This window comes from Mirounga leonina, unplaced genomic scaffold (assembly GCF_011800145.1).
Source record: "Mirounga leonina isolate KUSES-001 unplaced genomic scaffold, KU_Mleo_1.0 Mir_53, whole genome shotgun sequence".
Taxonomy (NCBI): Eukaryota; Metazoa; Chordata; class Mammalia; order Carnivora; family Phocidae; genus Mirounga; species Mirounga leonina.
Window position 1 is genome coordinate 52,405,132 of NW_023270807.1, and position 14,075 is coordinate 52,419,206.

Below are 14,075 nucleotides of genomic sequence, written 5' to 3' on the forward strand. Positions count from 1 at the left end.
ATTGAGGTATAAAGAAGCATCTGATAAAATTGCTATAGATGTCAATCAAAAATCTGCCGAGGAGGGCGCCTGGGTGGCTCAGTTGTTTAAGCGACTGCCTTCGGCTCAGGTCATGATCCTGGAGTCCCGGAATCGAGTCCCTCATCGGGCTCCCTGCTCGGCAGGGAGTCTGCTTCTCCCTCTCCCACTCCCCCTTTGTGTTCCCTCTCTCGCTGTGTCTTTCTCTGTCAAATAAATAAATAAAATCTTTAAAAAAAAAAAATCTGCCGAGGATATCAACATACACAAAACAACTAAATAGATAAATAGATTGAGTTATAAAGAAGCATCTGATAAAATTGTTATAGAGTCGATCAAAAATCTGCCAAGGGTATCAACATATACAAAACAACCAAATTTCTCTATACTAGCAATTTTCAGTAAACAAACATGTCTATGATTTAAAAAAAAATAATAACCTCTCAATTTGTTTTACAAACATTACAAACACCTCAAGAACTGCTGTGAAAATGTTAGCGTCTCTTACAATTGGATTAAAAATCAGGCCCAGAAAGGTTACTTAATTTCACAGATGTCACAAAGGAGATCTGACCTTGAAATAGGACCCCAAATTCTCATTTATATTCTCTATGTAAAGTAATGATAAATAAAGAGAAAGGTTGATATGAAAAAAAGCCTCACTTTTTGTAGTACTCAAACTGGCAAATGGTGATTAGCATTTGAATAGATAGACGGGAGTTGAGCCTTCGGTCTTCCTTAATGGTATAGATCATTTGGAATTAAAAGATGAGCTTAGATTCTCATTTACAAAACCAGTAAAATGGCTGTCAGTACAAAAAGCCCATAAGAACTAGAATAAACCTTAACTTTCACTCATTTTCCATAAAGCACTTATTTTTATTCCCTGAAGGACAGGGCCTGTGCAGCTTCTGCCTATATTGCAGGCCACAGAACCCTGTAAACTACTAAAAAATGAACATTTCATCCTTGGGTAAATATTGTTATTGCCACTGTATTTACATTGTGCAGTGTATATAGATATAACTTATCTATTTTTCCATTAAACAAAATCATAGCTGGCATGTAGAAGCATGGAACTGGCTTCTTCTGGATTCTTGCTCTCTTTATAAAGAATGATGTCCTCATTCTAGTTTTGCTAGCTTTTGGTAACAGTAGTTTTTTGTTTGTAAAATGAAACAGCACCACCTGGTATCCTGAAGTAAATCTACAGCTTCCCTAAAATCTCAGAACATTCAGATCTGCTTCAAACATGTACACTGATGACTATCTTATGAAGCAGATGAGATTTAATTACAAGCGTGGTCTGTGCTAGGTTGTATGGTTCTATTATTAAACCACTATACTGATGCTACCGTAGTCACCTTCCAAAAATTACTCTTTCTCTTACTATCAAAATATACCCTGCTGCAACCAAACACAGAAAAATGTTATATGCTTAATTGTGTAATATCTATCATATGGCAAAAAGCCTATACCACACAAAAATGATGATTGAATTGAATATAAGATCCACTCTAACCTTGTTATTTTATGACTTCATCAATATTTATGTTCATATGAAAATAGGGCAGGGTTTCTAATCTATAGAGAGAGGCTTTAGATAGCTCTTAAGCTTACAAATAGCATAGACAAGCGCTTTGACATGATTTATATAGAGAGACATAAACTAATTTCCCTAATTACATAGTTAGAGTTATAATTATTGGAGTCTCCCCAGCACAAATCTATGGCATTTATTTTTCTTGTTGGTTTCTTTTTCATGGCTTTGTTTCTTTTTCAAAGCTTTATTTTTTAAAATATATAATTTATTTACACCTTCATTTCACCCTCCAGAAAGGACCTTTGTCATTTTTTCAGCATATTTTTAAATAGATTTAACTGGCCATAAAAATGATTCTAGACAAATACAGGGATAGATTTTCAAACTCTTCACCAAGTCATGAAATGATATTCAGTTCGCTCCTCATACAGGTGGAAAATCAAAGTTCCTCATTACATTTGTGACTTAGCAAAATTGTGAAATATGCTGAGATCCACGCTAATATATTAAAATATTTCTTTAAGTGCGTTTTTATAATGCTACAAATCTTATTTGACAACACTAAGATTTTCTGCTTTCTAAACCATTGCACATTGTAAACAAATCTAATTCACAACTCATTGCAAATGTAAAGAATATTAAAGATGTACTTATACAAATTATAAACTTTCTAAAAGCTAGTGTACGCATTTGTGATTGCCAGAGCAATGTTTGTATTATGATTTCTAGGTCAATGTCTTCATAACCTCTTTAAATTGTTGGCCAGAAATACAACAATGTTAAAGGTGGAATGAGGTATCTTATTTTCCTCCTTGCCAACACAATATTACACTCACAGATACACATTTGCCGAGTAAGGATGACCCTATATCTTGGGTTTTCAGAGTAGATTCCAGGCCATAAAATCAAATTACATTATTATAGGAATTCTTAAGCCCAGCCAGGTGTCTGGAATTTTACTTCCCATCCCTTTGATTGCTTTATAATTAGATATTCTATAAGAAGTTTCACTTGTCACATTCCACTCGGCATTTAGAAGTGCCTGTTTGCATACCTCTTCTACTAGACTGTAAAATATCAGAAGGCTTGCACTGTATATGACTTGTTTTAATGCAAGCCCCAACACCAGTGAAGGGTACATCAGAGGTACACAGAAAATATGTTTCTATAAATACGGTTTCTCACATGACTGATAGAATGAAGAGTATGTAGTACAAAAAAGTTCACAAAGCTGAAGTTTCAAGCTGCATCCTTACAACTGACAGTATTGATAATATATGCTTACTGAAATAGGGTGATGGAAAGAGCATATCTTTCCTTAGAGTTCCAAGTAGCCAACAATAAACCATTTCCATTTTGATCGTTCCATTATCTATTTTGTCAGTTTTAAGGATGATATGCATGCTGCTTACTTTTGCCAGAATTAAGAAGAATGTGGTTCGGGTTATGGAAACTTGCTTTCTGCAGCATATGGAGTAATGATAATCCATTAAGATATTACATATTTTGTTTCAAACTCAGGGATATTTTCAATTTCTGTTGGTCTTGTTTTAATCTTCTGGGTTAGTCTAAGGTAATGCCTATTTTATCAAAATGAAGTTCAATAAATATTTGTTAAATGAATAAATGAATCCTATTCTACAGAAAATATGTATTTAAATATATCTGTGTATAGGTATTTTCTAAAAGATTTACTTATTTGATACAGAGAGGAAGTGGACAGAGGGGCAGAGGGAGGGACTCTTCAAGCAGACTCCCTACTACGTTCAGAGCCCCACGTGGGGCTCAATCCCATGACCCATGAGATCATGACCTGAGCAGAAACCAAGTCGAACGCTTAACCAACTGAGCCACCCAGGTGCCCCTACCTGTGTATAGGTATTTAAACAAATAGAGTTAAAGGCCTAATGCAATTAAAGTACACTTGATGTAAGAAAATTTTGCAAATGTTTTCTACTATTTACATGTGTGAAATTATTAATAATAAGTAGAGAATACATCCAGGATTGTGTCTATACAGGAGTTTAAAAAGTAGGTCTGGAAACTAAGATTTTTTAGGAGTGGTAAATGACTTTTGGTATCCATCAGATCAAGTTCCCAGAATATTCATTTTCCCATAGCCTAGACAGATGCTCAGTGAATCTTATTTTGACCTGAATTTGAGCTGTGTTTCTTTGACACATCAAAAGAAATTATCAACCCCTAGATTCTACAACCAATTTCAAAATCTTCTGGGAGTTGAAAAATAGGATGGGGATGAAATATTACATTATAACAAATTCATTTAATCATTTCATTTCATTAAACTATGAAACTAAAATTAGATAATATATTCAATAAATATGATTCAAAGTTGAACATATGGTATATTCAGAAAATAATATTTTAATATATTCCAAACTTATGATTTCTAGGAAATGAAGAAAATTGGAGAATATTTAGGGGTTGAGGTTGATTCAAAATTGAGGCTAAATCAAATGTGAATAACATTAGCAAACTCTAAAGAGAATAGGGAATAGAATATGCTTATTGATGACCTTGTAGTTATTAACTGTGAATTAAACTGAATGGTTCAAATTAGATGCTGGGGAAGAGAGATGACAGAAGGAAGCAGAATTGAGTAACAAAATTGTTATTATTTATAATAAAGAACCAATAGATCATATCCCCCCAAAAGGATTAGGGGTGCTGTGGAAAGACTAAATATGAAAGAAACCATAAGAAAAAATGCACAAACCTTCCTACATTCCAAAATTTTGAAAGAGGCATAGGTTTACATTAAAAATACAAAAATAAATACACAATAGAATAAGTTAAACATTAAGGAGGAAAACTGTTGCCCCTAAAAGGAGAGAGAAAATAGCATAGAGGGGCAAACCCAGATCCTAGACTTCTTTGTTTTGTAGATGTGACTTTAGAAATCTACCAACATTTTACATTTACCTCTAAAATTAGATTTTTAAAGGAAATTCTAAAAAATAAAACAAGAAACATGGAGGCCTAAATGTATATTTAGTTTGTGGTAGAAAGAGAAAATTTTTAAAAAGTGACTTCGAAACATAGTAATTTGACAAAAAATACACTGCAAAAGAAACTTAAACATTGAAGCAATCACTTTTGTTTTAGTGTTTGTATTTTTATACTGATATATTTGTAGGTGTAATGTGGGATAAAGCAAATGAGTAATGATTTCTTTTTCTAATTCTACAGTCACAGTGTTACTGAGATTGGAATTCTCAGCACAGATATAAGAGAAACATATATAATGCAAAAGAGATTAAGTAAAAACTCTGAAGGCCCTAAATTTGAATTAGATGCATCAATATGACTTCGTGAGAAATTTTAATAAAAATATCTTTAAGAAAAAAAACATATTTCCTATATGTTTCTAGAAAGAAAAAAAAAAGCTTAGACGCAATTACCAACCATTAGCAATGAAGAAATTTGGTCTTGAAATATATAGGTTTTCATATGTACCCATATAAATACATACATTTTTTCCCTCTCATTGGAAGGAATCAGAACTCCTTACATAAAAGACTGAAGCAGGAGAGATTCAAGATGAAATGGACTGTGTTGTCATATTAGAGAGTACAGAATCTTTCAAAGATGTTGAGTGCTGTGTAAAAATGATGCAGGAGTCATTTGAAAAGGATCCCACTTGAACAAAATATGGAAAGTTTGAATAGCAGTATCATTTGCAATAGATCAAAATATACAAAATATGTTTAAAGCCAAGAGATCATAATAAGACCAAAACACAAAACAAAACAAACAAACAAACAAAAAAACTACCATCTACCAACTGGTTATGATTGAAAGATGTTTTTCATTACTTTGAAGCTAATAAAAAAGGAAACAATTACACATTTATCCCATCTTTCCCACACTAACTATTCCACTGGGCAACCACACACTAGATAAGTAGACAAAGGAATCTTCTCTTTTTTTTTTTTTTTTAAGATTTTATTTATTTATTTGAGAGAGAGAGAATGAGAGAGAGAGAACACATGAGAGGGGATAGGGTCAGAGGACGAAGCAGACTCCCTGCCGAGCAGGGAGCCCGATGCAGGACTCGATCCAGGGACTCCAGGATCATGACCTGAGCCGAAGGCAGTCGCTTAACCAACTGAGCCACCCAGGCGCCCAGGAATCTTCTCTTTAGAGAAGTATTCTAACTAAGATACAAAGAAGACATGATCTAATAAGAAGAGCACCTTGGATCTATGCAGTTATCATATATAAGGGCTAATATCAATAGAGACAACCAAATATTATGTGCATCCTGAGGGAAAAACAGAATGCCAGATGTGTAATAGCCATGCCAAATAAAACAAATAACAACAAAAAAAGCCCAAAAAACAAATAACAAATACTACACACACACACACACACGCACACACGCATACACGGACACACTCACACACTCATGCACATGCAACCTAAATCTAACCAGGCTTCTATGTTTTATTTTTATTCATAAGAAATAAAAAGAACTGAAAAAAAAATTATTGAACAATGCCATTGTTATGTAGTTGCCAAATTCCAAAATGTGGGAAAATGGTGACCACAGAGCCAGATCGCCTCAATTAACAATTGTAACAAAATAAATTTTGCAGAGAAAGAGAGCAAGTGAACCTGGAGTATAAAAGTTTTAATTATATCCTCTTCAATAAACAATCTACAAAAAGAAAGATATATAAATTTTATGAGACAACTGAATATTTGAACACTGAGTATTTTACAATTTTAAGGAAGCATTCATCTATTTAGTTGTGATAATGATCTTTGTTTATTTTGGATTTTTATACTGGACTTTAATTTTTTTAAGCAGATTTAGGTTCACAGCAAAATTAAGCAGAAATTATATAGCATTCCCAAATGTCCTGTGCCCCTCCTCAGACATAGCCTCTCCCACTATCAACATACCTTAACAAACTGGTACTTTTGTTAAAATTGATGAACCTAAACTGACTCATCATTATTACTACACTAAGTCTATATTTTATATTGGTGTTCACTCTTGGTATTATATAGTCCATGGGTTTTGACAAATATATAAAGGTATGTACCCACCATGAGAGCATCATACAGAGTAGTTTCGTTGCCCTAAAAATCCTTCTTCCAAACCCCTGGAAACCACTGATGCTTTTACTGTCTCCATAATTTCACCTTTTCCAGAATGTCAAATAGTTGGAATTATACAGTTATGTAGACTTTTTATTTTTTTTAAATAATATTTTATTCACTTAGTTTTATACTCTGCCTCTTGCCCTATACTTTTTTTAAAAATTTTATTTTATTATGTTATGTTAGTCACCATACAGTACATCATAAATTTCTGATGTGGTGATCCACGATTCATTGTTTTCATATAACACCCAGTGCTCCAACCAGTATGTGCCCTCTTTAATACCCATGACCAGGCTAACCCATCCCCCCACACCCTCCCCTCTAGAACCCTCAGTTTGTTTCTCAGAGTCCATAGTCTCTCATGGTTCATTCCCCCACTCCAATTTCCCCCCCTTCATTTTTCCCATCCTTCTCCTAATGTCCTTTATGCTAGTCCTTATGTTCCACAAATAAGTGAAACCATATAATTGACTTTCTCTGCTTGACTTATTTCACTTGTCATAATCTCCTCCAGTCCCATCCATGTTGATGTAGAAGCTGGGTATTCATCCTTTCTGATGGCTGAGTAATTTTCCATTGTAAATATGGACCACATCTTCTTTATCCACTCATCTGTTGAAGGGCATCTCAGCTCTTTCCACAGTTTGGCTATTGCAGACATTGCTGCTATGAACATTGGGGTGCATATGGCCCTTCTTTTCACAACATCTGTGTCTTTGGGTTAAATACCCAGGAGTGTAATTGCTGGGTCATAGGGTAGCTCTATTTTTAATTTTTTGAGGAACCTCCACACTGAAAGTGGCTGTACCAACTTGCATTCCCACCAACAGTGTAGGAGGGTTCCCCTTTCTTCACAACCTCTCCAACATTTGTTGTTTCTTTCCCCATCCATTTTTGGCATTCTAACTGGTGTTAAGGTGGTATCTCAATGTGGTTTTGATTTGAATTTCCCTGATGGCTAATGATGATGAACATTTTTTCATGTGTCTGTTAGCCTTTTGTATGTCTTCTTTGGAGAAGTGTCTGTTCATGTCTTCTGCCCATTTTTTGACTTGATTATTTGTTTTTTGGGGTGTTGAGTTTGAGAAATTCTTTATAGATCTTGGATACCAGCCCTTTATCTGTAGTGTCATTTGCAAATATCTTCTCCCATTCTGTGGGTTGCCTCTTTGTTTTGTTGACTGTTTCCTTTGCTGTGCAGAAGCTTTTTACCCCAATGAAGTCCCAAAAGTTCATTTTTGCTTTTGTTTCACTAGCTTTTGGAGATGTATCTTGAAAGAAGTTGCTGTGGCCGATATCAAAGAGGTTACTGCCTATGTTCTCTTCTAGGATTTTGATGGATTCCTGTCTCACATTGAGGTCTTTCATCCATTTTGAATTTATCCTTGTGTATGGTGTTAGAGAATGGTAGAGTTTCATTCTTCTTCATGTGGCTGTCCAATTTTCCCAGCACCATTTATTGAAGAGACTGTCTTTTTTCCATTGCATATTTTTCCTGCTTTGTTGAAGATTATTTGACCTTAGAGTAGAGGGTCCATATCTGGACTCTGTTCTGTTCCATTGGTCTATATGTCTGTTTCTGTGCCAGTACCATGCTGTCTTGGTGGTCACGGCTTTGTAATATAGCTTGGAGTCGGGCAACATGATGCCCCCAGCTTTGTTTTTCTTTTTCAACATTTCCTTTGCGATTCAGGGTCTTTTCTGATTCCATACAAATTTTAGGATTGTTTGTTCCAGCACTTTGAAAAATGTCATTGGAATTTTGATTGGGATGGCATTGAAGGTATAGATTGCTCTGAGTAGCATAGACATTTTAACGATGTTTATTCTTCCGATCCATGAGCATGGAATATTTTTCCATCTTTTTGTATCTTCTTCAATTTCTTTCATGAGTATTCTGTAGTCCTAGAGTATAGATCCTTTACCTCTTTGATTAGGTTTATTCCAAGGTATCTTATGGTTTTGGGAGCTATTGTAAATGGAATCGTTTCTCAATTTCTCTTTCTACAGTTGCATTGTTAGTGTATAAGAAAGCAACTGATTTCTGTGCATTGATTTTATATCCTGCCACATTACTGAATTGCTGTATGAGTTCTAGTAATTTGAGGGTGGAGTCTTTTGGGTTTTCCACATATAGTGTCATGTCATCTGCAAAAAGAGAGAGTTTGACTTCTTCTCTGCCAATTTGAATACCTTTTATTTCTTTTTGTTGTCTGATTGCTGTTGCTAGGACTTCTAGTACTATGTTGGACAACAGTGGTGAGACTGGCACCCTTGATATGTTCCTGATCTTAAGGGAAAGGCTCTCAGCTTATCCCCATTGAGGATGATATTCGCTGTGGGTTTTTCATAGATGGATTTTATGAACTTGAGGAATATTTCCTCTATCCCTATACTCTGAAGAGTTTCAATCAGGAAAGGATGTTGTATTTTGTCAAATGCTTTTTCTGCATCAATTGAGAGGACCATATGGTTCTTCTCTCTCCTCTTATTAATGTGTTCTATCACAGTGATTGATTTGCAAATGTTGAACCACCCTTGCATCCCGGGGATAAATCCCACTTGGTTGTGTTGGATGATCCTTTTAATGTATTGTTGGATCCTATTAGCTAGGATTTTGTTGAGGATTTTGGAATCCATATTCATCAGGGATATTGGTCTGAAATTCTCCTTTTTGATGGGGCCTTTCCCTGGTTTGGGGATTAAAGTAATGCTGGCCTCATAGAATGAGTCTGGAAGCTTTCCTTCTGTTTCTATCTTTTGAAACAGCTTCAGTAGAATAGGTATTATTTCTTCTTTGAATGTTTGGTAGAATTCCTCAGGGAATCCAGCAGGCCCTGGACTCTTGTTTTTTGGGGAGGTTTTTGATCACTGCTTCAATCTCATTACTGGTTATTGGCCTATTCAGGTTGTCAATTTCTTCCTGTTTTGGTCTTGGCAGCTTATAGGTTTCCAGGAAGGCCTCCATTTCATCCAGATTGCTCAGTTTATTGGCACATAGTTGTTGATAAGAATTTCTGATAACTGTTTCTATTTCCTTGGTGTTAGTCGTGATCTCTCCCCTTTCATTCATAATTTTATTAATTTGGGTCCTTTCTCTTTTCTTTTGGATAAGTCTGGCCAGTGGTTTATCGATCTTATTAATTTTTTCAAAGAACCAACTTCTAGTTTCGTTGATCTGATCTACTGTGTTTCTGGTTTCTAATTCATGGATCTCTGCTCTAATCTTAATTATTTCTCTTCTAATGCGTGGCTTAGGCATCATTTGTTGATTTTTCTCTAGTTCTTTAAAGTGTAGAGTTAGTTGGTGAATTCGGGATTCTTCTATTTTTTAAGTGAGGCTTGGATGGCTAAGTATTTCCCCCTTAGGACTGTCTTTGCAGTATTCCAAAGGTTTTGGACCGATGTGTTTTCATTCTCATTGGTTTCCATGAATTGTTTAAGTTCTTCTTTGATTTCCTGTTGACCCAAACATTCTTGAGCAGAGTGCTCTTTAGCTTTCAAGTGTTTGAATTTCTGCCAAATTTTTTCTTGTGATTGAGTTCCAGTTTTAAAGCATTATGGTCTGAGAATGTGCAGGGAATAATCTCAGTCTTTTGGTACCAGTTGAGACCTGATTTGTGACCCAGTATGTGGTCTATTCTGGAGAAAGTTCCATGTACGCTCGAGAAGAATGAGTATTCTGTTGTTTTAATGTGGAATGTTCTGTATATATCTATGAGATCCATCTGGTCCAGTGTATCATTCAAAACTCTTGTTTCTTTGCTGACTTTCTGCTTAGATAATCTGTCTATTGATGAGAGTGGAGTATTGAGGTCTCCTACAATTAACGTATTGTTATCAATATGACTCTTTATTTTAGTTAACAGTTGGCTTATGTAGATGGCTGCTCCCATGTTGGGGGCATAGATATTTACAATTGTTAGATCTTCTTGTTGGATAGACCCTTTAAGAATGATATAGTTTCCTTCTGTGCCTCTAACTACAGTCTTTAGTTTAAAATCTAATTTGTCTGATATAAGAATTGCTACCCCAGCTTTCTTTTGAGAGCTGCTGGCATGGAAGATGAATCTCCATCCCTTCACTTTCAGTCTGGATGTATCTTTAGGTTCAAAATGAGTCTCTTGTAGGCAGCATATGGATGGGTCCTGTCTTTTTATCCGATCTGCAACCCTGTGCCATTTTATGGGAGCATTTCGGCCATTCATGTTGAGAGTGATTATTGAGAGATACGAATTTACTGTCATCATGTTGCCTGTGAAGACCTTGTTTTTATAGATTGTCCCTGTAAATTTCTGTTGTATATCACTCTTGGGGTCTTTATCCTTTTATATATTTCTTGCAGGGCCGGATTAGTTTCTCAGTTTCTGCCAGTCTTGGAAGCTCTGCATCTCTCCACCCATTCTAAATGACAGCCTTGCCAGATAAAGTATTCTTGGCTGCATGTTCTTCTTGTTTAGTACCCTGAATATGTCTTGCCAGGCCTTTCTGGCTTGCCAGGTCTCTGTAGATAGGTCTGACGTTATTCTGATGTTCCTCCCTCTATACGTAAGGAATATCTTCCCCCTAACTGCCCTTAAGAAGGTTTCCTTGGTTTTAAGATTTGCAAGTTTTACTATTACATGCCGGGTGTTGGCCTGTTTTCCTTGATCTTGGGAAGGGTCCTCTCTGTCTCTAGGACACAAATGTTTGTTTCATTCCCCAGATTAGGGAAGTTCTCAGCTACGATTTGCTCAAATATATCTTCTAGTCCTCTCTCTCTCCACCCCCTCTGGGATTCCAACAGTTCTGACATTGGAACGTTTCATGGTGTCACTTATTTCTCTGATTCTATTTTCATGGATTCTGTGTTGTTTTTCCCTGGCCTCCTCTTTTCCCTTTTTATCTATTAAATTGTCTTGCAGGTCACTAATTCATTCTTCTGCCTCACTTACCCTAGCTGTTAGATAATCTAGATTAGATTGGATCTCATTGATAGCATTTTTAAGTTCTGCCAATTCAGCTTTCATTTCTGCCCTTAGAGACTCTATGTTGCCATTAATTGATTTCTCCATTCTAGCTATTGTCTTCACAATTGCTAGCCTGAATTCCATCTCCGACATCTTGGTTATATCTGCATCCATTTGTAAATCTGTGACATAAGTCATAATCTCTGAGTCTTTCTTATTTTGGGGGTTCCTCCTCCTATTCATTCTGTTGATGGGTGGTTGAAGGAATGTATAGAGTCTAAATTATTGACCACAACCCAAGCAAGATGCATCTGTTTTCTGGGACCTTAGGGTTGCTGGCCTCTTGTTCTCACCCCCTGTCTTCTGGGGAGGGGCCTGCTGTGCTGTTACTTAGGCAACCCTCTTTGGGAAAAGTTGCCCTGCCCCCTGTGGCGGGGGATGGGTTCAGTGAAAACCAGTTTTTGGGGGGCTTTTGTTCTCTGGCGGCTTTCCCTGATGGCTTTCTGCATCTCTTCCAAGAGTCAGAGCATAAGAGACCATTTCCAACCCTCTGACTCAGGGCAGAGAGATCACAGTCTGTTTTTCAGTGAACTCTCCAGGCCACACCATCTCCATTTCTGTCTGTGCTGCTATAAACTGCAGTGTCCTGGGTTGTGCACCCCTCAGCAGTGCTCCCAGTCCTGGCTCCAGGTCCGGGCACATCTCTGCCCTTTGTGCTTCTAGGTCCACCAGCTGCCCCCAGTTCGCACACATGGCCCACTGCTCCAGTTTACGTCGAAAGTCCTTTCCCTGCTGCTACCGGTCTTTGACTGTGCCCCATCCCCAGCTTGGGAGGCTCTCACTCACTGGGGGTGTTGGATCCCCATGGCCAGGCTCCCTCCCACTGCCATTTATACTCCGATATCTGCCCACAGAATCATGGCTCCCTGATTTGAACCTCGAAACCAACTGCCTGCGATCTTCTGTGTGTAGAGATCCAGATCTTCTTACATCTCAGGCTGATTTCGTGGGTGCTCAGAGTGGTCTGGTAGATATCCAGCTCAATTCCGGGGGATATCTACCAGATAGGATCCCCTAATCCTCCACCATCTTTTCCTCCCCTATGTAGCCTTTTTAGATTGGTTTTTTGTACCTAGTCTTATTCACTTAAGGCTCTTCCATGTCTTTTCATGACTTGATAACTCATTTCTTTTAAGTGTTTAATAATATTCCATTGTCTGGTTTTAACATAGTTTACTTGTCCATTTACCTACTAAAGGACATCTTGGTTGCCTCCATGTTTTAGAATTATGAAGACAGCTGCTAAAAACATCTGTGTGTAGGCTTTAGTGTGGACATGTTTTCAACTTATTTGGGTAAATACCAAGGAACAAGATTGCTGGATCATATGGTAAGAGTAAGTTTAGTTTTATAAGAAATTGGCAAACAGTCTTCCAAAGTAGCTAGACCATTTTGCATTCCCACCAGCAATGAATGAAAGTTCCTGTTGTTTTATATCCTTGCCGGCATTTACTATTAGTATTTTGAGTTTTTGCCATTGTAATAGGTGTGTAGTGGTATTTCTTTCTTGTTTTACTTTGCAATTCTCTTATAACATATGATTTTAAGAGTCTTTTCATATGCTTACTTGCTATCTGTTTATTTTCTTTGGTCAGGTGTCTATTCAGGTCTTTTGACCCATTTATTGATGAGGCTGTTTTCTTATTATTGAATTTAAGTGTTCTTTGTATATTTTGAATAGCAGTCCTTTATCAATTGTGTCTTTTGCAAATATTATTTCCCAGCCTGTGGCTTATCTTCTCATTCTTAGTGTCTTTTGCAGAGCAAAAGTTTTGTAATAGTAATTGTAATGAAGTCTAGGTTACCAATTATTTCTTTCATAGGTTGTACCTTTGGTGTTGTCTAAAATTATTGCCATGCCCAAGGTCAATTAGATTTTCTTCTATATTTTCTCCTAAGAGTTTTATAGTTTTGTGTTTTACATTTAGGTCTATTATCCATTTTGAGTTAATTTTGTGAAGGGTGTCAGTTCTGTCTATATCTATATCTACACATATGTAGATATATAGATATGTACAAAAATATTGCATATGATGTCCAGTTGTTCCATCACCATTTGTTGACAAGACTATCTTTGTTCTATTGTATGGCCTTTGCTCTTTTGTCAGTGATCACTTAAATATATATATATGGGGGATCTATTTCTGGACTCTCTATTCTCTTACATTGATCTGTTTGTCTATTCTCTTCATCAATATGACACTGTCTTGATTACTGGAGCTTTATAGTAAGTCTTGATGTCAGATAGTGCCAAACCTCTGACTTTGTTTGGATTTTTTTTTCTTTTAAGGAATGATGATACTAAATGTTGGAGAAGGTATGGAATTACAGGAACAAATACATTGCTGATGAGACTACAAATGGTTAAAACA